Consider the following 780-nt stretch of genomic DNA (forward strand, 5'->3'; position numbering starts at 1 on the left):
GGGCCCCGCGCGGGTCGGGGGCGGGGCCCGGGGCGGGGCTGGGGCGCGCAAGCGCAGTCCGTGCGCACCTGCCCCTCCTGGGGCTGGGCCCAGAGGACCGCTGGAAGGGCCGGGGCAAGGCAAATGGGGCGGAGGCCGCCAAGGCGACGCAGGCGCAGTTTCCTCTCGCCCCCCACCTCCGGAGGTCAGGTTACGCCGGCGCAGGCTCACATTCTGGGCACTGTCGCCGGCCTCTGCGTCAAACCACGCAAGCGCGGTCCGGCGCACCTGACCCGTCAGGCTTTCGTCCGAAGACTACGCAGGCGCAGTCGCCGCGGCGGTTGCTTAGACTTGCTGCACGGTCGGGAGCGCGCGTCCATCGCGGTTTCTTCTCAGGGCTTGGCCGTTACTGGTGGTCCTGCGCTCTCCCAACGGCTGGCCGCGGGGTTTCCGGGCTGTGGTCGGGGCGTGCGCGCAGCTTCTTTCGGTAGACTGTGGGTGGAGGCTAGACGCAGCAGGTGGTAGCTGCGCAGAGCCTGGGGCCCTGTTTGGGTAGAAGAAATAAGGAGTTTCAAATTCCTGTGCGGACCAAGTTATCTCTGCAAGTGGGATTTGGCCCAGAGGGCTTTCTATGCAGACATTGTGGACCACTGCTTGTCATTTTATGCGGAAGTTCTGTCCCACACTCTGCTGTCTTCTGTCATGCTGTTTTGGACTACTTTCTTCTGTGATTTAGGATTATAAACCCAGATGAGGGTCACAGGTTGAAGCAACTTGCTTGCCCTGATTCACGGCCACTGG

This window comes from Meriones unguiculatus, chromosome 8 (assembly GCF_030254825.1).
Source record: "Meriones unguiculatus strain TT.TT164.6M chromosome 8, Bangor_MerUng_6.1, whole genome shotgun sequence".
Taxonomy (NCBI): domain Eukaryota; kingdom Metazoa; phylum Chordata; class Mammalia; order Rodentia; family Muridae; genus Meriones; species Meriones unguiculatus.